The sequence below is a fragment of the Mesoplodon densirostris genome, chromosome 3, assembly GCF_025265405.1.
Source record: "Mesoplodon densirostris isolate mMesDen1 chromosome 3, mMesDen1 primary haplotype, whole genome shotgun sequence".
Lineage (NCBI taxonomy): Eukaryota > Metazoa > Chordata > Mammalia > Artiodactyla > Ziphiidae > Mesoplodon > Mesoplodon densirostris.
Genome location: NC_082663.1, coordinates 115,781,669 through 115,808,344, shown reverse-complemented (window position 1 = coordinate 115,808,344; position 26,676 = coordinate 115,781,669).

The window sequence follows — 26,676 nt, the reverse complement described above, 5'->3', positions numbered from 1 at the left end:
CCCTTGTCTAAACTTGGTCTAACAAAATGATCAAGGCTCATTGTCAAAATGGAGCATAATACAACTCCTTATGGTTAAATTATGAATCAGTCATGAAAGGACTTTTCATTTCAAAAAATGAAATGAAAATGACTTTTCATTTCAAAAAAAAAAGAGCCTGAAACCCATTTTCTGCTACATTAAACACACACATACAAATAAGCTGGATGAGTCAAATAGACAAGACCTTTCCAAACTGCAAACTCATATAATTTATGCACCCTCTAGAAAAAAAAAAAATCTAACAACAAAGAGCTGAGGTGGAGTGATTGGAGCTGGGCACCCTTGGTGGGACACAGGGCACTTCCTGGCTCTGAGGCTGGACACTGGGAGGCATCTGTGGTTTCTGTTTCTTTGGCCCCTAGAGGAGGTGGATTAACCCAAGGTCAGCAGATCCCTCCTTTCTACAGTATTCCCACTGAATTGCAGCAGTCGAAAAAGATGATGAATGTTGGAGCTGGAGGCATTTTGGAAACTCTCTAGACCAATCCCTTCATTTGTAAACAAGGCAAGAGGGCTCCAGAAGGGAGCCCTGCCTCGTCTGAGGTCACACAGCAAGTCCACGCTGGAGTCAGGAACAAGAAGCCAGAGTTCCTGACTCCCAGCCACGGGGCTCCCAGTGCACCCGTCATAATATATTGGTGTTGTGAGTTACGGTCCGCGTGTATCTGTCCTAGCGCTCTAATGAGACTCTAATCTCCACTGGCTACTTACCGTGCTTTATTCTTTGGATCCCTGATAGTCCCTTAATTTGAAGCTTCCTTAGAACTTTCGTTTTAAAACAACGCTTTGTTAATAGCCTCCCACTGAGCTGCTCCCAACTTCTCATGAAAATAACTAACACAACATTAAAAAGAGTAAGAATCTCATTCTGTGACTTGGGATCAATATTCAACCCAACACCAGGCAAAAAATTGGATAAAAAGATGACATTTTAGGACAACCCATTCTGTGGGTTAGGGAGCCAGCCCCTAAAACCAGGACCACAAGGGCTAGCAGTCGAAAACGCCGGGACGCTGTCCAGAGGGCTCTCTGCCTTCAATGGCACCCTCGCCTAATGTCCTGGGGACAGTGGATGCAGAGGAACTGGGCTCCACAATAGCCCAGGAGGGGAGACTTCACAGGTATGGCACTATAGCCCCAGCCTACAGATGGAAGAGCCTGGAGGCAGGTGTGCCAGGGTACAGTTCTTTCTACCTACTTTATCTTTATAATGTGTCAGAGAGCTAGCTAAACGGTGATGTAGGAGAAAGAGGATTTCAGTAAATAAAAACCTGCTGGTCGCCTGGAACAAGGCCAGAAAATTGCGCCACAATCTATGACTCAACTACTGAGCGGGGCTTTTAACAGAAACCCCTGATGACAGAGGCAGCAACAAGCATGAGGCCCCACAACCTCTCTACTGGAAACTAATGGATCTAGAAAGAGCTTCCAACCGTTGGAGGATGAGTAGAAGGGGAAAAACAACAACAACTAGAAAGTAATCACGGAACATCTGAAAAAAGCACCCAGGTTTGCAATTTAAAAGTTTTAAATGCAATACCAGAAAAAAACCAAAAACCCTGCATTAGGTCCATAAAAAGCTGAGCTGATACCACAGAAAAATGCATCAGTAGCACGGGACGAGCATGAGACTCAGAGGACACAGAGGAGAAGGGCAAAGTGATGACAGCGACAGGAAGGAAAGGACAGGTTTTCTCTCACTCTCCTCATTGTCTATCTTGCCACAACAAAGAGCTATAGAGCTTCCTAAGGAAGAAACTCACACGGTTGGAACAAAAGCAATAATGAAAGATATAACTAAAGAAAACTTTATATTCAGTATGCACATTGAAAGGGCTCATGGTATTATGAGTAAAAATAAGTTTAAAGGGGGCTGTGCAGGAAAGACCTAAAAAAACAGGCCTAAAGCTGCTATCCTTAGACCTCCAGCTGCTTGCTGGGGTCTGGGAACTTGGCTGGTAAATAGCTCCCTACACTGATATAAAACTTAACCTAAATGGTAAGTAAGAGTGGCTCACTCTGCCTGAACTGTTTTTTTTACAAACACTGTGGTTTAGGCTGAACACCTGCTTTCCCTCTGGGAGTCTGGAATTTTGGTGCATGCTAGGTAGAGTGCCTGTATGATCAGATCCCAATAAAAAAAACTTGAGAACTGAGTCTCTAATCAGATTCTCTGGGCAGACACATCACACATGTTGTTCCATTTTCCTTGCTGGGGAAAATGTGTGACCCCTGATGGGAGACAGAGAACATAAAGTAGACTGCGCTTGTGTTCCTCCAGACTCTGCTTGTGCCTTTCCCCTTATAAGCCAGTTGTATCCTCCTAAGACTTGCTGTAATAAGTCTTAGCCAGGAGTACCCTTCACGTGGTCTTTTGTGAGTCATTTTGGTGGATCTCCAAATTTAGCAATGGGACCCCTGATACAAGGGCTTCACTTAAAACACATTCTAGCAAAGTATTTGAATTTTAAGAATAACTGACTTGTACATTATAAGCATCAGGGAAGAAAGACAACTGCTTACAAAGAATATAAAAATTGGCTGGCTTCAGACTTTTCCTTTACCACTCTATATGTGGCAGCCTTCAGAGGGTTTTGAGGGAAGAATGTTGGGACCCAGTAATTTTGTGGCCTTCAGAATAAAGTTAATAGACAGACATTCTTAGATACGTAAGCACTCAAAATAGACTTACACCAGTGACTGAGATCATAAACTTTAAGGGTATGAGAATATGGAATTCTGAATATGCACTTTTTTTATGGAGATCCCTAATTCAAAATCCAGTCTGATTGTTTTATTGGAGAATTCTGCAAGTTCAGGCTTAGCCCTTCACTCTTTCCCTCAGCTGTTTTTCTGCTTCTGACATGTTACTGAGACCAAGAAATGATATTTTTGTGCCATATCTTTCACCCCATAATTTAGGAGGAATCTTCTGTTGCAATTGATGGCCACTTAAACTATTAGGCACTACAGTTCTATTCTTAATGACTGCTAGACATACAAGACAGCAATAGGTTTCATTTTGTAAGAGTCACTGTACTGAGGGTTGTGTTGAGTAGGATTCTGAACCACATCTGAGCTCCATGGGAAATAATGAGGGGGATCAATGAGCGATGACTGGCCCGGGAAAAAATGGAGCATGGCGGTACATGTGTCACTCGCTTGCTATCCCTAATCACATACTCAGCATATTGTGGTTTAAAAATTAATAAACAAAAAAATCTTAATTTTGTCCACAAAAGAATAGCTGCATAGTTCAATAAAAAAGACCATTTATATTTCAAGAAGTTTGAGTAATAGTTTTCTGTATTTAAAAAATTCACAATGAGAAAAAAAAAATTACTCCAAGAGTGACTTGGGTCATTTTGTGTGTGTGTGTGTGTGTGTGTGTGTGTGTGTGTGTGTGTTTTAATGTACTAGGAAAGTTAATAAACCACTCAAATGCAATTATTATCTGTCATCAAGCCCGTCTTTCAATAGTTTTTCATTTGGACCTTTGTTCCTTCGTTAACTATGCTTTAAAAAACAACTATGTAGTAGTATCTCGGCTATAAAAAAGTAATGCATATTACAAAGTCATTGACGAAATCTACCAAAGCGTTAATCAAGGTTACCTCTGGAAGGTGAACTTTTGATTTTTAATTTTTAAAATTATTTATCCAGGCTACTCTCTGTTTGCACCCCTGCTTACCATCAGGTCTATTCTCCACTTTTCTCTACTTTGCTCAGTGACCCTGGATCTGTACTGTCTATAGGTAACATTGCCCGGGCTCTCTTGCCTTCTGGCTTCTGGTTGGGTTTGGCCAATTGGGGTGATTAGAAGAGATCAGAGGGAGGAAGGAAAGATGCCTGGGAAAGGTAACGTTGGAATAACATTGGCACTCCGTGTTATTTCCCAGCAGTAGAGTGGATCACTCATGTACATATTTTGCTGCTCCTTCCTGCTTTTTGAATATCCTTCCTCATGTATATGAGTAAATTACATCATCTCTAAAGGTTTCACAGTTAGAAACTACCTAAAACTTGTTCACCTATAAGATTTCTATTCCTTCCCATGGGGAAGAAACTAAAAAGGTATCAAGAGGTCTGGACTGAGGACTGGAGGCTGAGGTCAGGATGGCACTGCCTGAGTCTGAATTCTGTGGCAGAACAGAGATTATATCTTAAATTTGAATAGACACTGGGTGAAGTTCTAAGCAAAAAATGTCTAAAGTCATAAAATGTTAGCTTTATAATTACGAGGAAAATTAAGCCACACTTTCTAATATTTAAAGAAAACATTTATGAATTCCACTAATTAGATAAGAAATGGTAAGATCTTCCTGCCAAGTTTGAAAAATCAGACCAAAAAATGAACACAAATTTCTTTCTCTTAGAGCTGTTATAAAATAACAGCTATGGGCTTCCCTGGTGGCGCAGTGGTTGAGAGTCCGCCTGCCGATGCAGGGGACACGGGTTCGTGCCCCGATCCCGGAAGATCCCACATGCCGCGGAGCGGCTGGGCCCGCGAGCCATGGCCGCTGAGCCTGCGTGTCCGGAGCCTGTGCTCCGCAACGGGAGAGGCCACAGCAGTGAGAGGCCCGCGTACAGCAAAAAAAAAATAAAATAAAATAAATAAATAAATAAATAAATAAAATAACAGCTATGATAGTCTACATCTTGGTTTCACTGTCCATGCATGGGTTTATCAGTTTTGTTTTCCTGGGCCGTCAGCTGATATGCTTTCTTCATTTCATTCTTTTCCATCACTGAGTTACCCATTTTGACATCTCAGCAATTTAGTTCACGTTGTGACAAGTTTGATTTTAAACAACAGGCTAAAAATCTTATTCAATACTAATGTTTATATAACATTGTTGGGGAGACAGAAGGAAGTTTGAAAAAAAATAAAATAGTAAAGGAAGAAAGTACAAAGAAAAGGACTGACAGACCAATTGCATAACATTTTTAAACCTCTCTGACAAAAATACAAAAACATCATAAGATAAAAAGGTAAACAACAAACCGAGATACATATCTGCAAAGGCATCAAAGGATCACTATCCTTAATGTAATAAGCTTTTGCAAATCAATTTAAAAAAAACTGGGTAAAAAGCATAAGCAGTAAATTTCCAAAAGAATAAATTAAAATTGACAATGAATGAATGAGAAAGTGCAGTTTGATCACTAGGAAAATGAGAAATTTAAAAAATCCTTGCCTATTTGATAGATGAAAAATTATAATACCCAGTGTTGCAATTGTAACTTTTCTTAAACACAAGTTGCCATAGCTTTCAAAACTCCTTCTAGGGCTTCCCTGGTGGCGCAGTGGTTGAGAATCTACCTGCCAGTGCAGGGGACATGGGGTTCGAGCCCTGGTCTGGGAGGATCCCACATGCCGCGGAGCAACTAGGCCTGTGAGCCACAACTACTGAGCCTGCGTGTCTGGAGCCTGTGCTCCACAACAAGAGAGGCCGCGACAGTGAAAGGCCCGAGCACTGCAATGAAGAGTAGCCCCCGCTTGCCACAACTAGAGAAAGCCCTCGCACAGAAACGAAGACCCAACACAGCAAAAATAAATAAATAAATGAATGAATTTTTTTAAAAAACACCTCTTTCTAGTGTGCGTGCCCATTCACAGAAATCCCACTACTACCAAATCATGGGAGATGGGCTTAAAGACGTCTGTATTGAGCGATCATCTCAGGATGATAATGGTAGAATGTGGAACAATCCAAAATTAGGGGATTGGCTAAACAGGCTAAGGTAAGTCTATGGGATGGGATATATGCAGCTGTAAACATCATGTATAGAGGACCGCAGACTGAATGAGAAAGTGGTCCTGATCTACTGTTTACTGAAAAATAGGACAAACTAGCTCACATTCCATGCACAGGTGTGTTGTAGGGTGGTTTGGGGCTGTACAATCTGGAGCGCCCAGCCTGCAACTGAGCCCTGGCCGCACCCACACCCCCATGTAATCCTGGGCAGATTTCCTGCCCCTTCTAAACTCCAGTGTCTTCCTTTGTAAAAACGGTATTAAGGAAAGTACAGACCGTACAGGGTCTACGGCCTACGGCCTGAGATCTTCCAGGCAAAGTACTTAGTATGCTGCCTAACTGACGTGTGCTTTAGGTTTTTCTTGTTTTTAAAAATAAATGTTGAGAAATACTCATGGAAAATAGGCAGAACAGACACCAAAACCCCTGGTAGTGGGACTGTAACTAGTTTTTGCTTCTTTTTACTCTTCTAGGATTTCTGCATCGAATGTGGATTACATTTCATGTTAAAACACACATACTAATGTCGCTCTATCAGGTTACCAGGAGTCTTGGGGAAACAGCTGAAACCCATCCTTCTAGGAAGCAAAGAAAGAAGAAATGGCCAAATGAGGGGGAAACCACCCCCTCACTCTAGGCAACACACTCCAAGCCCGGCCTGCGGGGCGGAGGAGGGCACCTCCCGAGCCTGTCAGGCAGCAGGCCCGGGGTCATGGCTGTGGTTGCTCGGGCGGGTGAGGGCTGCACACTGGCCCTTTGTCTAAGCAGGCTCTGCTGAGGTCAATGAGAAGCAGATGGCCCTTCCCCTCCTCACACACCTCGGATGCAGGGCCTACTTGAGCCCCCTGGGGCAATCTGCTTCTCATTTTATAAGCAGAGGAAAGCTGCGGAGGAAGGAGGGAGGGAGGCTATAGTTTTCGCGGTGTCAGGGGAGTTGATGCAAGAATAATTCAATTCTCCCTGACTCTGAAAGATAAGGCAGTGCAAACCCACAGGATACCGGTAGCGGCCAAGCTACAACCCACGCTCACCTCTCACTCCCGCTGGGCAGAGGCAAGCCAACCCCGGAACCCGTGGCCTGGATCCCGAGGCTCCAGGCTCTTAGGACCAGCAGGGAAAGGGAGTTCAAAGCTTCTTCAGTCTGCCTTGTGTAAAGGAGCTAGAGAGGAAGGTGGAGGGGCCGGGGAGCAGCAGGCCTCCCACCCTGCAGCCAAGGGAATCATTATAAACACCAGGGGGTCGCCATCCAGCATGTAGGGCCCCTCCTTTCCTGGGTAGGAGCATAGGCTCTGGAACTGTCCTGTCCAGGATCTCATCCCAGCTCTCTGCTCACATGCTGTGTTACCTTAGGCGAGCTACCTAAACTCTCTGAGCCTCTGTTTCCCCACCAGACAGATGGGCCCAAGACTTGTGTGATGTCACAGGAAACGGGATGACTGCAGGAGATGATCCATAGGAAGTGGATACAGAATGTTTGGCACATAATAGGCGCTCATTAACTTGGCTACTGTCACTGTTGTGGCCTCTCCCGTTGCGGAGCACAGGCTCCGGACGCGCAGGCTCAGCGGCCATGGCTCACGGGCCCAGCCGCTCCGCGGCATGTGGGATCTTCCTGGACAAGGGTTCGAACCCGTGTCCCCTGCATCAGCAGGCGGACTCTCAACCACTGCGCCACCAGGGAAGACCTATTGTCACTGTTTTAACTGCCAGATTCTCTGTGTCTTCCTTCCCTCCTCTTTGCACGGTGGCGTAATTTACATGGTGACAGTTTTTCATGCTTAATTTCTTCTCATAGCAGCAACTGTTCTCAGTCTTTGCTTCAGGGTGATCTCTGCCTGTGTTCCACATGGGGGTTCCCACCTGCAGACACTAATGATTTATATTGTCTTTGGGATGAGTCCAGATTATTGCATGTGATCGTTGTGTGACAGCCCAGCACGACCCAGCGTTTTCACTCATCTGGCAGTTGTGCAGCAGGGGCAAAAGTCTTGAGAGCCAAAGAATGACTGTAGATAATCTCAGTAACAAAGTGCCACCCTAAAGCCCTAAGATAAGGGAGAGGAGGATGCGAAGAAACCCCGGAGCAGAGGGTTTCAAAGGCAAGTCTACGAAGAAGGGGGTAGAGTGGTCCCCAGAGGAAGGGGAGCAAACAGAGCATTTGAACAGGTGTGAAGGTGGCTGCGATCTGAGAAGACATCAGAGAAGGAACAGAGTTTCAAAATACACAGGAAGAGGAAACTGCTGAGTGGCCTTTTGGGGGTGGTGGCAGAAAAGACCCTAAGAGAAAGCCATCGTCAGCATGAAAGTCTGGAAAAACAAGAATCGTAAGATGCTTACACGATGGACAGACAAATGATAGGTGTAGGGAAAGAAGAGAGTGAGGATTCAGTGCAGATGGCACGGTAAGTGAGATTTTCAGAAGGAGATGACAAGTAAACTGCATCAAACGTCTCCAAATCAGGTGTGGCTGCATTTGACTAGCAGCTTTCCCTGAATGTGCTAATTACACTCATTTGTTCTCAAATAAATTAGCTTATCTGTCAGGAGGGCTGAGGTACTAGGGTCTGAGAGAGTGTCTTCCCTCAGTGAGCAGGTGGGTAGTTCTGTTTGAATGACAGAAAATTCATGACTATAGAGCGACACAATCACTTTTTATGAAGGTTTTTGGATTGGGTCCTCAGCTATATCTCACAGCAGAAACTGGATCAGAAGCCTGGCTAAGATGAAAACGACCTGAATGTCCACCAACAGATGAATGGAAAAGGAAAATGTAATCTGTACATACAATTGGGTATTATTCAGCCATAAAAAGGAGGAAAACCCTGCTATTTTTGTAACATGGATGGACTTGGGTGCACTATGCTAAGTGAAATAGGTCAGACAGAAAAAGGCAAATACTGTGACAAATACTATGATCTCACTTACATGTGGGATCTTAAAAAAATAAAAAAGAAAACCAAGTTCATAGATATACAAAAACAGATTGGTGGTTGCCAGAGGCAGGGAGTTGGGGGGTGGGTGAAATGGGTGAAGGCAGACAAAAGGTACAAACTTCCAGTTATTAAAAAAAAAGTCTTGGGGACGTAATGTACAACATGGTGACTAGAGTTAAAAATACTGTATTGCATATCTGAAAGTTGCTAAGAGAGTAGATCTGAAAAGTTCTGATCATAAGAAAAAAATTTGTAACTGTGTGTGGTGACGAATGTTAGCTAGACTTATTGTGGTGCTCATTTCACGATATACACAAATATTGAATCATTATGTGGTACACCTGAAACTAATATAATGTTATATGTTCATTATACCTCAATTTAAAAAAGACAGAGAAGGTGGCAGCAAGATTAACAGTGATACCCTCCTTTGTATCAGGCAGGGATAGGCTAGGTTATGTGGCAGTAACAAAGAACCCCAAATCTCAGGGGCTTTTAACAACAAAGGTTTATTTCTCATGCCTACTGTGGGTTGGCTGAGGCTTTGCTCTGCATCCCCCTCACTGAGGGACCCAGGCTGATGGAACCACCATCTCAAATCTTGCCAGTCACTGTGGCAGAGGAAAAGAGAGTGAGACAAAATACACACTGGCTCGTAAAACTTCTGCTCAGAACGATGTACGTCACACCTGCTTACGTTTCACTGGCTAACGTAAGTCACACGGCCATGCTGAATCAGTCAGGAACTGGGGAGGTACAATCCTACCATGTGCTGGTAGAAAAGAAGAAGGAGAAGAAAGAGAAGGGAATGAAAGAGTACCTGTGTGAGCTGCCCTAACTACCCCAACCATGCATTCCACAACTTACCCACCTGCCTGTCACATGGCTGTACCTCCTGGCAGCCCGCACCCCTCTCAATGATTCTCAGACATCTCTGCCCACCTGAACACCACAATCTTCAAGTCACACTTTGCATGAGATGATTGGTAACAGTGCTTCCAGCTTGACTTCATAATCATAAAATAAGGGAAACACAGAGCAGAACCTCTGGGAGGACCTAGCCCAGAGCCCCTCTCTTTACAGGTGGAGAAACAGGGAGTCAAAAGAGCAACCACGTGTGGGAGACAGAATTCTAAGATGGCCCCCAAGATTGTCACTGCCTGGTGTGCACACTGCAGGATCTCCCCCCTGGAGGGTGAGTGGACCTGTAAACAGGATGGGATATCACTCTAATGATTATGTTACTTTACATGGCAAAAAGGATTTTGTAGATGTAATTAAGATCCCCTGAGTTAACCAAAAGGGAGGTTATCCTGGGTGGGCCTGACAATCTGAATGCCTGTAAAAGAGACGCAGCAGCAACAGGCACTCTCCTGCTGGCCTGGAAGAAAGCAAACAGCCATGTTGTGAACAGCCTATGGAGGGGGTCACCTGGCTAGGACCTGGGGCAGCCTCTAAGTCAGCAAGGAAACGGGGACTTCAGGCCTACAACTGCAGGACCTAAATTGTGCCAACACCCTGAACGAGCTTGGAAGAGGCCCCTGAGCTCCAAATGAGAACACAACCCCAGCCAACACCTTGATTTCAGCCTGGTGAGATCCTGAGCTGAGAACCCAGTTAACCTAGGCATGACCCATGAAAACTGTGAGATTGAAAAGAATTATTTAAGCCACTAAGTTTGAATTAATTTGTTACGCAGCAATGGCACACTAATATGCCATGGCATTGGCAGGTTCTGCAACTTCCACCCCCGGGGCTCCTCTGCTGAACTCCACCACCCACTGGGCATGCCTTTGCAGCTGGGAAGGCAATCAGACTTCACCCATGAGGCCATCAGGAAAACAAGCTCAAATCAACACCCATCATTCTCTCTTTTCTTGCAGTCTTTGCTCCATTCAAACCATCTCACACATTAATGACAAGGGAATCTTTCAGAAACACTGCTTTCTCCCATGCCCTTCCCTTCTCCAAAACCAGCAGCAACTCCATTCTCTTGCCTGGGAACATCAATTCTGGGCTTCTAACCCCAGTATTCAAGGCCTTCCAGTTCTTTCTCTGGCTCTCACTGAACACAGACTCTCTAATCTAGGTCTGAGGGTATCTGCATGGCCCGTCCTACCTGCCCGGATTGCCACCCTTTGTGCCCTTCCCTAGCCTGCTCTCAGAGGCATGACCCTTGTCCCCTGGTCCCTGTTCATCTGTTGGGTCTTTAATATCTCCCCCCGCCCAGTGAAATAAAATCACCCACAGTGAGTCCCGCTTACTGTACTCTCGTTCTCCGACTGTTCCATAACACCTGGCACAAATACAAGGCATTTCTGCACTTGACTCCATCCAATAATAAACCGTCACAAGTATCACATCATTTAAATCTCTTCCTGCCAAGATTTCAAGCTCTCTGAGGGCAATAACTATGGTCACTGCAGGTGCTACATCCAGAATTGAAAAAGGCATTTGTAGTCATAGCTAACTGGAAACAACCCAAATATCTATCATCGGGTGAAGAGATTAACAAATTTTTATTGCCATTCAATGGAATACTGCTCAGATTAAAAAAGGGAATAAATGATTAACAACATGCTATCATGTGGATGAATCTCAAAAACATTATGCTATACTATTTATAATAATACTATATTACTTATTTATATAAAAACCTAGAAAAAGCAAGGCGAATCTATATTGACAGAAAGCAGGTAAGTGGGTGCCTGGGGCAGGGGTCGGGGGAGAGTAGCAAAGAGGCACAAGGGAACTATTTAGGGTGATGGGAATGTTCTGTATCTTGACTGTGGTGGTAGCTACATGAATGTATAGATTTGCCCAAATTCATCAAACTGTATACTTAAAATGGATGCATTTTAAGTCAAATTATGCCTCAAAGTTGACTTTAAAAAATTCTTTGTATATTCCGAGTCAACTCAGACTTTGTTGGACACATCACAGGACATACCTTTCGGAAGTGGAGATCTGCACATGATTTGTAAAGAGGAAGCCTAGGAAAACACCTACAGATGCCTGTTCAGGCACCGGTCCCTAGAACATGGGTAAAGGTGTCCCTCCCACATAGATGAGCTCCTAGGCTGACAGCAAAGTGTCGCTTAAATGGTGAGTTAACCAACTTAAAGAGGCATTGCTCAGCAACGGAAGCCCAGAAGGAGAGGGAGAGGGGGTCAAAAAAGGGCATGTGTTCAGCAAGAGAGGCCCGGATTTGGAGGTTCAAAGGGCATCTGTCCTCCCCGCAGCTCTCCCCATGTGGTGCAGCGGGGCAGGGCTCTTGCAGAGGCCTCACCCTGACCCACAGGAAGAACTTTGGGGACCAGCTCCACCCCCCTGCTCTGAATCCACATGCCCCAGACACTAGCCTGGTTAGAGTCTGACTTGCAAAGGAGCCGGGTCCTGGAAAGGGGCATAGGGCTTCCCACCAAAGAAAGGTATCCCTGTCCGCACCAAGTGCCGGAGGGCCACTGCCCGGGTCATGCTGTCTCATGTGGCCTTTGGATAGCCAGCCATGACCCCTTCATCCTGCTGTCACTCAGGACACCTCCCGCAAGATGAGGCTTGGCAAGGGCAGCAGCTGGAATGGGAGGAGAAAACAGCAGGGCTCCAGCCCTGGAGAGAGCCAGAGAGAAAGAAAGCAATCCCTTGTTTGGTAGGAAAGAGCTCGCAACTAGAACGCTGACTGTAAACAACTGGAAACCAAGTTCTGAGGTAGGAAAAGAAAGAGCGTGTGCTCCAGGGCTAGTGCCGTGGGGAAAGCAGAGTGAAGAGCAGAGAGGCTTGGGAGCCAGGGAGCCAGGAGGCAGGAAGAGGAAGGAAGAGGCTGTAAGCTCAGCCGTGGCCACGAGCAGCAGCAGAGGTGGAAAGGGGAAGAGAGGGCACTAGAGGAAAGGAAGGGGAGACAGCTCTGCTGGCTAGTGCTGGGGGGTGGGGGGGACACAGGGCCTGTTTACACACAGGGCTGCCGGGCGGTCCCGCCACCTGACCAAACCCCAGATGCTCCTCTTTTCGCCCAAATCTCTCGACACTCCCTTGCATCAGAGCCCCCAGCCCCACTCATCAGCACTGCCCTGACCACTGTCCACAACCCAGTGCCTGGACTCTGCTCTCCTCCCACAGGCCAGGACTTACCTGCCCCTCCTGGGGACACTGCTAGAACTACCCTCCTCCCGCCCCCTTGCTGAACCACGTGGAGACGTGCTCAGTCGCGCGGAAGCGACCCAACATGTGTTAAGTGTGTACTATCCTAGACACGTTCATTCCGACTCTCATAACAACCCTCCAAGGGAAGCAGTCCGATCTCCACTTGGCTGTCAGAGAACCTGGGGCTCAGAGGGTTGACCTAATTAGCCCAAGTCCAAACAGCTGGTGAGGGGCCAGTGGGGATTGAAACCTCCTTCCAGCGCCTCTCTACTGCTCCCAGGTGGACTCAACTACAAATCCATTCAACTCATTTCCCTGATTAAAATCCTCCACTGACTCCCCATTGCTTACAGCAGCGTTTTCCAATGTTTGTTTTTTTGTGGTCACAGTCTACTTTCTCCAAAAAATGTTTACACGGACACTCACCTACCACCTAGACAACGGCAGAGCTGACTCGGTGTGCGTGGGGCTGAGGCCCAGCACCCCGCCTGCTTTCCTAGCTGCCACCTCCACCTGAAGTCTCACCAGCATGCCAGTTTAAGACTGAAACTCTTGATCTAAGCCCTGGCCTCTTCCTGTGACAAGTGGTGGGACCATCCACTCAGGGACCTGAGGGCCAGCTTCTCCCCACGTGCTCCCTCACCCTCCGTAAGATCCAGCAAGCCCTCTGATGTGCCTTCTCCATCTCTCTTGAGCTGACCTCCAGCTTTCCATCTGCACTGTGAGCACCAAGCACCCAAGTCCAAGCGATTATAGTCTCTTACCTGGAATAAGAGTGGCACAGCTTCCCCGCTTCCACCCTTGCATCCCAGAAGTTCGGTCCACTCCCCACACAGCGGCCAGAGTGAGCCAAAACAAAACTCCCCGCCAAAGTAGAAGGCCACCCTGACACAGGAACTTCCTGACATTTGAATGGCATTGTCACTCCCCTCTACCCTCAATCAAATATGGCCATGTATTTCCTTCTTACTTTTATTTAAAAAAAATTTTTTTAATAATCTTGCGTTGAAACTATCAACCAAAAAGTAATCTGAGAGTCAAAAGAATGGGATGTGACCTGTTCTTGAATTGTTGCATGACCACTGAGTTTCACCAGCCACAGAGCAGAGTTCATAGAATCTGCTCTTTCTCTTGCCTGCAGCTGTTATGGAAATAATTTGTGTAAAATATTCAACATTAATTACAAAGAACATATACATCTGAAGCACTCTTATGTTTCACTGACATGAAATAATAAATTTGGATATATGGACATCTGGTTGACAATATGATATTCTAAGATCTAAAACAAATCTGATGATGTCAAAAATACCTATCTTTCTACTTTTGCTTGTATTTAGAACAAGGTCCCTCTCAAAATCTATATTTATACATGGAGTTGGCCACATGGTCATATAAATCATGAGAAAATTTGGAGCAGATGTTATTGGGTAGCTGGAATTCTGTTAAGACTGCATTTTAATGGAAAAATGACACCGAGCAGACTTCCTACATGTTTCACAGATAGAGTAATGTAGCTACTTGAAAGGACTATTTATATTCTAGATAGGTTGACTTTTAATCAACAAATGTGATTGCTTATTGTCTGCTCTTGGGTGAGTCAGACAGTGGGGTATGCAGGCATTTCCGGGCAGGAGGGGAGTTGGGCCACTGCAAGAAGGTTTTATGGTACTTTCTCTGTCAGTGTGTCTTGGGCTCTTTCTCCTCTTGCTGGCTGGTGGAGACGTTCTAGGGCCTTTTCACAGTGGCCTTCCATGGCCCTGCAGCCTCAGAAACTTTTGTTTGAGAGGGAAGTGATAAATGTGAGCTAAACCTGAACCCCCCCCCCGCCAAGTACAGAAAACAACTCTTTGGCTGTGTACATTTCAAAGATTTTTGAAATCCTGTTTTGTTGGTGTTTACTTCTCTGAGTCTGTTTTATCTGAAGTCTATGTTTTGAACCTTGTTTGGAATAATTTTCCAGACATGATTTTCTAGGGTTGCAACATGTCCTTCTGAAGACAAATGCCTGTGCTTCTGAGATGCAATAGGTGATGTTCTGCTTCATGTGGCTTCTGGCTCCCCTGCTTTTATTCCTCCCTTTCAAGTTACTGACTGGAGCATCACAGAGCTGTAGTCCAGATTTTCTACTTTTTTCTGTAACTTGGAAAATGAAGAGGTAAAGCTACAGTGTTCAACATGGGAGGTCTGGTGGATGAGCGGATTGGAAAATGACTTCACTCAAACAATGACTCAGATTTTCTGATATAGAATAAGGTGGTTTAACTCTGCTTATCCCAAGTTAGGTTAGGTGTTCTGAATAACTGCAAACACCATCCTCAGTTGGGCAGCTATCTGTGATTTCAGGGGAGAGATGGGGTAGGCAGGCAGAAGAAGAAGGACCGTACCAAGTGCTCCCTGGGTGCACGGTGGGGTTTCAGGATGGGTGGTAGCTGAACGTGCCTCTCTCCCTGCACTGAGCACCTGGGGGCCAAGGCCTCACCATTAGTGTTTTCACAGGAAGACCCTGGGGTTGGAAAGGCAGCCAAAGACCCAGCACCTGCCTTGTGCCACCCGAGTAGCCTGGGTTCAGCCTGGCAGACTGAAGGACAGACGAAGAGACAAAAATGCCATAAATCGGAAAATCTTTTCTGGTTGAGGTAATTACAAGGATCACCAAAAACAGAGTAGATGTTAATAACTTGTTTTATATAGAGCGACTTGCACACGCCTATTACGATTCACGCCGAAGCTAGACCATGCTGCCCTTGTCATTTTATTGCCTCAAATATTTACTGAATGCTTACTATGTACTAAGCATTTATGCTCAGTGACATGTGACATCCCAATTAAGCAGATTTCCATGTTGTTTTCATCAGCACAGTGTAGTATTTATAATATATTGCTGGATGAAAAAAAGTAGTTTGAATCACAAAAGGACACACACTGTAAGAACATTCAAAAACAAAATGTTAGCGATAGCTCTTTGGGTAATTGGATAATGGGCTATTTTTATGTTTATACAGCATTATAAAAATATATATACCACTACCCAGGATATGTCTAACTCCAGCTACCAGAAAAAAGTCCTCCCAACAATGAATCATCGACAACTAGCAAGGGCAGCATGTTATTTGTTGCCGTGACGACACAAATCTTTACCGACTGGTCACTTACTGCCCTTGCCATTGGAAGATGGTTGCTCTAGATTTCTACCTCTTAGGAAGCTCCCACACTTAGGTCCTCTTAGATTTTTTCATAGTTCCTTTGCAGTACATAGTTCCTGAGAGGACAAGTATGGTTCAAATCCCGGAGAACCCATATGTCAGGACCTAATTTGTTTTGACATACTGTATGTGTAAGAAAACTGAATTGACGTCAGTTTCAAAGCCAACACAAAAACCAGACCTTCCACCAGAAAGCTGTATCACGCTATTGCTTTTAATCTGTTTACTTGGGCCAAGTTTAGACAAGGGACTTCCACTCCAGGTAATTCCAAAGGCACCGAGGTGTACAGAGATACCTGTGGCTGGAACTCTGAAGACTCCAATGAGTAGCACTGGGGATGCACCACTGGTGAGAGATGGCAATGCACTTTCTTCTTATAAATACTGATTGTGTTAAGTAAGCATTTTTGGATTTCATAGAAAGGTTTCTATCTTAACATATTTGCAGAATTTGCAAGAAAAACATTTGGTGAATTAGGGATGACCAAAGGTCATCTTACTGCAGGGAAAAAGGTGTGTACTTGTCCTAAATGAAATTTGATGGTGTTATGAGTCATGGATACACCCCAAAGTCACATGACACTTTCATAATTATCCACAGTGTGAGAAATCCTGTCTCACTGCTGCTATAAAGTTCAAGGCACAAAGTGTATGAATATTATTTTTGCTTTGCAGTCAACCAGTGGAAAATACCAGCTTTAAATTTGGACCAGCCAAAGCATATCTCTAAATTATGCTTTATCTCAGCATAAATTTTCTTGTTTGCTAAACAGGGTAACATTGCCATGGATACTTTCCACTGCCCTATAACTTCCCTTACACATTCTGACACTTTCTTTCAAAGCTACCACATATGATACCAACTGAACACGTTAGCATGTCATTTGTTCTCAGCATGGATGGGAAATCCAGAGAAAAAGCAGCATAAAAATACGGTGAAGAGAGAGGAAGCATAAAATAAGGAGAATGAGAGGGGTGGAGCCCCACAGCGTGACTAAGAAAATGTACTAGGGTGACTTAAGCCTTTCGGAGCTCAGGGAGCCTCCATGTTTTCTCTAATCAAAATCACTTCCTATGAGAAGGGATGGAACAGATGGAGATGGAGAAGTACATTTAATTGAGCTAGCTGACACGGGGAGAGAGGAGGAGAGCTGTGGCCCACAGACAGGATGGGAGACAGCCTTCTCTCTACTCACTGAGGAGGGAGCTACGCACCACCCACCCACCCCTTGGTACCCCAAGGTGCCCCATGCATAGGGCCCGTGCTCATGTGTCAGCTTCTCCACACACCTGAGCTGTGTGGAATGGAAATATCTGCCCTGCAGTCGCTTCGGAAACCCTGGCTGGGAACGGACCATTCTAGATTCTGTGTTGGGCTCATCAGAGAGGCCGACAGGACTATCGATATCCATTCAGATACCTCCTGCTGGCCTGTGACAGACAGACTGCAGGTGAGCACAGCCCAGGAAAGACAAGTGTTACTGTCACCTTGCTGCCTGTATTCCCTCTTCAACGTCTCTGAAATCTGCCCACTTCTCTCCACGTCCGCTGCCAGCTAAGGCCCGGCTGCTAACACTGCAACGTCCTCCTACCTGCCCTTCCTGGGTCCTTGTTGGCCATCCTCCTAACCAGACTCCTCACTGAGCCAGGGTCCTCTTCTCGAAGCACAAACACCATCACGGCTCTACTCTGCTTAAACCTTCCCGTGGTTTAAGACAACCCGAAGTCTCTCACGTGGTCTATAAAGGCTTCCCCGCTCCTCCCCACCGCCTCCGCCGTGGGCTCCTCTCACCCGTGCATCCCTCTTCCTCCTCCGGGACACACTGGGCATCTTCGTGTGGGGTCACGGCACATGCTACGCCCTGCACCCAGGCGCCCTCCCTTCTCTGCCCCTGGTGTGGCCCCAGCGCCAGCCCCCTCCCATCCCCAGCCCTTCTTCCAGATCTTGGCTCAGGCACTACTTCCTCACAGAAGCCTGCCCTGACCCTCAGTCTAGGCCAGGCTCCCTTGTTATCTGCTGTAACAGAACCGTGTTCTTTTCCTTCATAGCACATACTGCAGTTCAGAGAGACGTTAAGCAATTAATCACACTGCTGGGACTATGGCTCTTCCCCTGGCATATCAGCTCCACGAGAGGAGGAACTGCTTTTGATTCACCTCTTTATCCTTAGCTCCCAGGACAGGGCCTGGCACTCAGTAGGTGCTTGATAAATATGTGTATTCTCTCAACTGATACCCACTAACCTAGTCATACACCAACTTCCCAACCTCCACAACCAGCAGTGCTGAGCAGACGACTTTTATCTGTGTTATGCCTGTCTCTCTCTTTTTATATTTTACCTCCAAAGAGCTGACTTTGTAAAAAAAATTTAAAAACTAAGACAGATGCTTTCTTTTACAGATGACTCTCTTGATAAATCATGTTTAGAACAGAGAATAGGAGAAATAACAGAGTCTTATTTCTTAACGTCTATTTGCCGTCTCGAATTGACAACAATTTCTGTCTGACCTTCTACTGTCTGTCAGCAGGATGAGACCGCTTGCCCACACCAGATCACAGACAATTCAAAATGGGCCCAGGTCAGAAGCCAAAACCTTGTCAACAAAGGTTCCTCTTCCAATAACGCCACCTAGAGCTGACTGTCCTCTCTGCCTGCGCAGCCTGAGGCAGTCACACAACTCCAAACCAAGTACAAGCAAACAGGTCCCAAGGTGCTGTCCTCAGCCATCTGCTTCTCAGGAGCCACAGTGTTGGGACAATACAGGTCTTCTTAGTAACAGTGAGAGACATGAAAGTTTAAAGCCACACCTGGCCATAATGAATATTACTGTAAACAGTCCTAAGTGATGTTAATGCACAAGAAGGAATCCCAGAGGATCTCAGCTTAGAACATGCCTAGCAGATAAGCAGGCCGAAAGAGTAAGTATTTCTGTTCTTGGACTGATTACAGGGAGCACATATTGACCTCGTACCTTCCTTCACAGATCATTTGGGGAAGTGGGCGTGAGTCAGGAACCCATCTTTTGATTAATTAATTTGAAAACACAGAGATACAGTGAGTGGCCCAAGCTCTCAGAGTGGGCCAGAGGCCAAAGAACTCACTCTGATCACATCCAGTTCAGGGTTCCTTTGCTCAGTCCACAATCACAAAAGGGTCTTACAAGGTGTGGCCCAGGGACCACCTGCATCAAAACAACTCCAGAAGTGTGTGGAAAACACTTTGACTCAGAACCCTCTGGGGATAGAACACAGACAGATGCATGGTCAACAACCTTATCAAGAATTCTGATGTCCACTAACATTTGAGAACGACAAAGCTGAACTTAAATTTCCGCCTTGACAGCGTACATCATTTCCAAGTTTACTCTTCAATCTGAATTTGTGACTTTTTGGGATAAGGAGGAAGAAGGATGTAGAATGAAACCCATGGTGTTCTTAAATTTCCTGTTTGAAGTCACTGGTACTTGGGTTGAATAAAGGGACTTCTACATTATGAGGACTTGGGAGAGGAGTGTATTGCTAAAATTAGAGGAATCATTTTAAATGAGGGAAGGGCCTTCCTCTCAGTGCCCTCTGGTGGAACGAATCCAACCCACTGCTTACACTTAAGAGTCTGAAAAGACTTTTCACAGCCTAGGGGATCAAGCAGTGGAATCCAGGGCCTGCCAACTGGAGGAAGATAGAAGTGATTCCCCTTGCTTTGGGCTGGGACACTGAAAAGCTGCACCCCAAGAGTAGAGGGAAAGAGAAGTAGGTAAGCTTTTGCAGGGACTATAGCGCATCTCATTCTTGGATTGAGCTTTTCAGAGCTCATCCTGGCTTGCTGGGATGCTTAGGGATCTAACAAAAGCAAACATAATTCCTCTCTGGAATTATAACCTCAACTTAGTACTCTATTTCTACCAAAAAATTTTGTAAATACAATGTCCAACACAAGATTAAAAACAACCAGAGCCACTCAAAGACAACATAAGAGAAAAACAATAAAGAGAAGAAACAGACCTGAAAAGGCTTTAGATGTTAGAGTTACCACACAAACTTTAAGGTAACTCTGCTATATAGATTCAAAGAGCTAGAAGACAAGCTTGAGAATTTTTGTCAGATAACTAAAAATTATTTTGAAGAAAGAACCAAATTTAAGTTTTGGAAATTAAATATACAATAACTGAAATCAATAACTTAATGAGTGGGTTTAACAGTAGATTAGATATAACGGAAAAGAAAATTGGTAAGACAGGTTAGAATACTGTACTTAAATTGTGATTTGTAGACCAGCAGCACTGACATAACCTAGGAGTGTTTTTTTTTTAAATATAGGCACACCTTGGAGATATTGCAGGTTCAGTTCCAGACCACCACAATAAAGCGAGCAAGTTAACACAAATTTTTTGGTTCCCCAGGGCATATAGAAGTTATGTTTATACTATACTGTTGTCTACTGAGTATGCAACAGCATTATATCTAAAAATATAATGTATATACCTTAGTTTAAAAATATTTTATTATTAAAAAAATTCTAACCATCATCTGACAATGCCACAAAACATCAATTTGTAAAAAATGCAATATCTGCAAAGCATAACAAAGTGAAGTACAATAAAATGAGGTATGCCTGTAGACTTTTTATCTTAGAATGGTTTTAGATTTCAGAAAAGTTGCAATGGTAGTACAGAGTTTGCATATAACCCACACCCAATTATCAACATACTACATTAACATGGTACATTTATTACAATTAATGAACCAATATTGATATGTTCCTACTTTTTTCCATTTAGTAATTAGTTTGCTTAATGCAGATTTAATGAAGTTATAGCATGATGGAGAAAGAACATGGGCTCTAGAATCAGACAGACCTGAATGTGAATCTGGGTTCTGCTCATAACCAGTATGATGATACATTCCTACTGACTAAAACTCATAATTTATACTTCCTTAGTTTTTACTTATCCTTTTAATGTCTGGGAGCTATTTTAGATGTGTGGAATCTAAGCCCCCACTACGGACCTAGTTAGTCAGAATCTATATTTTTAAAAGATCCCCAGGTCATTTTAAAGACATTAAAATTTGAGAAGTGTTGGTTAGAAAATGGAAAATTTTCAGAATGAAGCATGAACAATAAATAAATAAATAAATAATATAGAAGAGAGTGTAAGAAGAAGAGTAAAGACAATAAATATAGACAATGAGATGCAAGTCTTACATAAGAAAAATTGCAGTCTCCAAAGGAGATTACAGAGAGAATGGATCAGAAACAATATTTTAAGAGACGATGGCTAAGAGTTTTCTAAAACTGATCAAAGATATCAAGCCACAGATTCTAGAAGCTCTAGGAACCCAAAACAGGAATGAAAGAAAATCCACAAATGGGGGGGACCTTCAAGATGGTGGAGGAGTAAGACCTGGAGATCACCTTCCTCCCCACAAATACATCAAAAATACATCTACATGTGGAATAGCTACTACAGAACACCTACTGAAGGCTGGCAGAAGACCTCAGACCTCCCAAAAGGCAAGAAAATCCCCATGTACCTGGGTAGGGCAAAAGAAAAAAGAAAAAACAGAGACAAAAGAATAGGGACAGGACCTGCACCTTGGGGAGGAAGCTGTGAAGGAGGAAAAGTTTCCACACACTAGGAGCCCCTTCATGGGCGGAGACTGTGGGTGGCGGAGGGGGAAGCTTCAGAGCCACGGAGGAGAGCACAGCAACAGGGGTGTGGAGGACAAAGCAGAGAGATTCCCACCCAGAGGATCAGTGCCAACCAGCACTCACCAGCCTGAGAGACTCGTCTGCTCACCCACCCGGGTGGGTGGGGTCTGGGAGCTGAGGCTCGGGCTTCGGAGGTCAGATCCCAGGGAGAGGACTGGGGTTGGCTGCGTGAACACAGCCTGAAGAGGGCTAGTGCGCCACAGCTAGCCGGGAGGGATTCTGGGAAAAAGTCTGGACCTGCCAAACAGTCAAGAGACCATTGTTTTAGGGTGCACAAGGAGAGGGGATTCCTCCCCCGTCTGCCCACATAAAGCAGAGTACCGCCTAAATGAGCTCCAGAGACAGGCGTGAGCCACGGCTATCAGAACGGACCCCAGAGACGGGCATGAAACGCTAACACTACTGCTGCAGCCACCAAGAATCCTGTGTAAGCACACGTCACTATCCATACCTACCCTCCCAGAAGCCTGTGCAGCCCACCACTGCAAGGGTCCTGTGATCCAGGGACAAGTTCCCCAGGAGAACACACAGAAATGGTGCACCTCAAGCTGTTGCAACGTCATGCTGGCCTCTGCCACTGCAGGCTCGCCCCACATTCCAATTATAACTACCGTACCCCTTCCTCCCCCTGGTCTGAGTGAGCAAGAGCCCCCAAATCAGCTGCTGCTTTAACCCCATCCTGTCTGGGTGGGAACAAATGCCTGAGGGCAACCTACATGCAGAGGCAGGGCCAAATTCAAAGCTGAACCCCAGGAGCTGTGTGAACAAAGAAGAGAAAGGGAAATTTCTCCATGCAGCCTCAGGAGCAGTGGATTAAATCCCCACAACCAACTTGATGTACCCTGCATCTGTGGAATACCTGAATAGACAACGAATTATCCCAAAATTGAGGCGATGGACTTTTGGAGCAACTGTAGACTTGGGGTTTGCTGTCGGCAACTGATTTGTTTCTGATTTTTACGTTTATCTTAGTATCGTTTTTAATGCTTGTTATCACTGGTGGATTTGTTTATTGCTTTGGTTGCTGTCTTCTTTTTAAAAAATTATTATTTTTTTAATTTTAATAATTTTTAAAATTTTATTACTATTTTTTTATTTCTTTTTTTCTCCCTTTTCTTCTGAGCCATCTGGCTGACAGGGTCTTGGTGCTCCAGGCTGGTGTCAGGCCTGAGCCTCTAAGGTGGGAGAGCCAAGTTCAGGACACTGGACCACCAGAGACCTCCCAGCCCCATGCAATATCACTCGGCAAGAGCTCTTCCAGAAATCTCCGTCTCAACACTAAGACCCAGGACATATTTAAGACCCAGCTCCACCCAACGACCAGCAAGCTCCAGTGCTGGACACCCCATGCCAAACAACTAGCAAGACAGGAACACAACACCACCCATTAGCAGAGAGGCTGCCTAAAATCATACTAAGTTCACAGACACCCCCAAACACACCACTGGAGGTGGCCCTGCCCACCAGAAAGACAAGATCCAGCTCCACCCACCAGAACACAGGCACCAGTTCCACCCACTAGGAAGCCTACACAAGCCACTGAACCAACCTCACCCACTGGGGGTAGACACCAAAAACAACGGGAACTATGAACCTGCGAAAAGAAGACCCCAAACACAGTAAGTTAAACAAAATGAGAAGACAGAGAAATATGCAGCAGATGAAGGAGCAAGGTAAAAACCCACCAGACCAAACACATGAAGAGGAAATAGGCAGTCTACCTGAAAAATAATTCAGAGTAATGATAGTAAAGATGATCCAAAATCTTGGAAATAGAATGGAGAAAATACAAGAAATGTTTAACAAGGACCTAGAAGAACTAAAGAGCAAACAATGATGAACAACACAATAAATGAAATTAAAAATTCTCTAGAAGGAATCAATAGCAGAATAACTGAGGCAGAAGAACGGATAAGTGACCTGGAAGATAAAATAGTGAAAATAACTACTGCAGAGCAGAATAAAGAAAAAAGAATGAAAAGAACTGAGGACAGTCTCAGAGACTTCTGGGACAACATTAAATGCACAAACATTCGGATTAAAGGGGTCCCAGAAGAAGAAGAGAAAAAGAAAGGGACTGAGAAAATATTTGAAGAGATTATAGTTGAAAACTTCCCTAACATGGGAAAGGAAATAGTCAATCAAGTCCAGGAAGCAGAAAGAGTCCCATACAGGATAAATCCAAGGAGAAACATGCCAAGACACATATTAATCAAACTATCAAAAATTAAATACAAAGAAAAAATATTAAAAGCAGCAAGGGAAAAGCAACAAATAACATACAAGGGAATCCCCATAAGGTTAAAGGCTGATCTTTCAGCAGAAACTCCGCAAGCCAGAAGGGAGTGGCAGGACATATTTAAAGTAATGAACGGGAAAAACCTACAACCAAGATTACTCTACCCAGCAAGGATCTCATTCAGATTTGACGGAGAAATTAAAACCTTTACAGATAAGCAAAAGTTAAGAGAATTCAGCACTACAAAACCAGCTTTACAACAAATGCTAAAGGAACTTCTCTAGGCAGGAAACACAGAGCAGGAAAAATCTTACAAAAACAAACCCAAAACAATTAAGAAAATGGTAACAGGAACATACATATAATTACGTTAAATGTAAATGGATTAAATGCTCCAACCAAAAGACACAGACTGGTTGAATGGATACAGAAACAAGACCCATATATATGCTATCTACAAGAGACCCATTTCAGACCTAGGGACACATACAGATTGAAAGTGAGGGGATGGAAAAAGATATTCCATGCAAATGGAAATCAAAAGAAAGCTGAAGTAGCAATTCTCATATCAGACAAAATAGACTTTAAAATAAAAACTAATACAAGAGACAAAGAAGCACACTACATAATGATCAAGGGATCAATCCAAGAAGAAGATATAACAACTGTAAATATTTATGCACCCAACATAGGAGCACATCAATACATAAGGCAAATGCTAACAGCCATAAAAGGGGAAATCGACAGTAACACAATCATAGTAAGGGACTTTAACACTCCACTTTCACCAATGAACAGATCTTCCAAAATGAAAATAAATAAGGAAACACAAGCTTTAAATAATACATTAAACAAGATGGACTTAATTGATATTTATAGGACATTCCATCCAAAACCAACAGAATACACTTTCTTCTTAAGTGCTCATGGAACATTCTCCAGGGTAGATCATATCTTGGGTCACAAATCAAACCTTGGTAAATTTAAGAAAACTAAAATCATATCATGTATCTTTCTTGACCACAATGCTATGAGATTAGATATCAATTACAGGAAAAAAACTGTAATAAATACAAACACATGGAGGCTAAACAATATGCTACTAAATAACCAAGAGATCACTGAAGAAATCAAAGAGAAAATCAAAAAATACCTAGAAACAAATGACAATGAAAAAACAACGACCCAAAACCTATGGGATGCAGCAATAGCAGTTCTAAGAGGGAACTTTATAGCAATACAACATTACCTTAAGAAACAAGAAAAATCTCGAATAAACAACCTAAACTTACACCTAAAGCAATTAGAGAAAAAAGAACAAAAAACCCCCAAAGTTAGCAGAAGGAAAGAAATCATAAAGATCAGATCAGAAATAAATGAAAAAGAAATGAAGCAAATGATAGCAAAGATCAATAAAACTAAAAGCTGGTTCGTTGAGAAGATAAACAAAATTGATAAACCACTAGCCAGACACATCAATTAAAAAAGGGAAAAGATTAAAAACAACAGAATTAGAAATGAAAAAGGAGAAGTAACAACCGACACTGCAGAAACATAAAGAATCATGAGGGATTCCTACAAGCAACTATATGCCAATAAAATGGACAACCTGGAAGAAATGGACAAATTCTTAGAAAAGCACAACCTTCCAAGACTGAACCAGGAAGAGGCAGAAAATATAAACAGACCAATCACAAGCACTGAAATTGAAACTGATTAAAAATCTTCCAACAAACAAAAGCCCAGGACCAGATGGATTCACAGGCGAATTCTATCACACATTTAGACAAGAGCTAACACCTATCCTTCTCAAACTCTTCCAAAATATAGCAGAGGGAGGAACACTCCCAAACTCATTCTACTAGGCCACCATCACCCTGATACCAAAACAAGACAAACATGTCACAGAAAAAGAAAACTACAGGCCAATTTCACTGATGAACATAGATGCAAAGATCCTCAACAAAATCCTAGCAAACAGAATCCAACAGCACATTAAAAGGAACATACACCATGCTCAAGTGGGGTTTATTCCAGGAATGCAAGGATTCTTCAATATACGCAAATCAATCAATGTGATACACCATATTAACAAATTGAAGGATAAAAACCATATTATAATCTCAATAGACACAGAAAAACCTTTCGACAAGGTTCAACACCCATTTATGAAAAAAACCCTCCAGAAAGTAGGCATAGAGGGAACTTACCTCAACATAATAAACGCCATATATGACAAACCCACAGCCAACATCATTCTCAATGGTGAAAAGCTGAAACCATTTCCTCTAAGATCAGGAATAAGACAAGGATGTCCACTCTCACCACTCTTATTTAACATAGTTTTGGAAGTTTTAGTCACAGCAAACAGAGAAGAAAAAGAAATAAAAGGAATCCAAATCAGAAAAGAAGTAAAACTGTCACTGTTTGCAGATGACATGATACTATACATAGAGAATCCTAAAGATGCTACAAGAAAGCTACTAGAGCTAATCAATGAATTTGGTAAAGTAGCAGGATACAAAATTAATGCACAGAAGTCTCTTGCATTCCTATACACTAATGATGAAAAATCTGAAAGAGAAATTAAGGAAACACTCCCATTTACCACTGCAACAAAAAGAATAAAATACCTAGGAATAAACC